Raw genomic sequence first — 774 nt, forward strand, 5'->3', positions numbered from 1 at the left:
TAAAAAATTAAAAAAAATACTATGCCACTGTCCGATTCAGAACCATACTAGTTTAATTCAGTTGCAAAACTGGTTAAAACTAAATTGACCAAAATCAGCGTTGAATTGGACCAAAATCAAAAGGTATGATTTGATATAGTTTTGGGCCAATAGTGTCCGAATAATATGTACAACTATATAAATATGTATGCACACCAATACTAGGGTACTAATAAGGTCTACAAAATGAGGCGTGATACATATCTTATATAGTTAGGTAGCCGCTTAATTTGTTTGCAAAATAGGGTTAACATTTCTTCTCCAATTGCACAAAACAAGATTGTTGAGATCTTTTCAATCTAATTTGAGCTTCTTCTCCTTTAGCTGTTGTGTGCTGTTATAAAAAATAAAATAAATAAAATTAATATTGAATTGAAAACAAATATGACAATGGAAGCGTGGTAATTTTAGATATTAAAATTTGTCCCACACAACCAAGTTAACCAACATCACACATGATAATAAAACAATCAAATTTTAATATGCATAGATGTAGCTTCTTACCTGTACAATGTGTCTTAAGAAATAATAGATAATCAAACTATTATAACTTATTTCTAGCATAACTGAACTCAACTCAATTAAAAATACAGCATTCATTACATTTGAGTAAAAGTCCAAATCTTAACTTAGACATGTTAACTTGATTATTGTAGAGTCAAATATGTGATTTGAGCTTGGACCTTTTGCTTTCACAATAATGTCTTTTTTTTATAAGCGAAAAATTTATTGAAT

This window comes from Hevea brasiliensis, chromosome 6 (genome assembly GCF_030052815.1).
Source record: "Hevea brasiliensis isolate MT/VB/25A 57/8 chromosome 6, ASM3005281v1, whole genome shotgun sequence".
Lineage (NCBI taxonomy): Eukaryota > Viridiplantae > Streptophyta > Magnoliopsida > Malpighiales > Euphorbiaceae > Hevea > Hevea brasiliensis.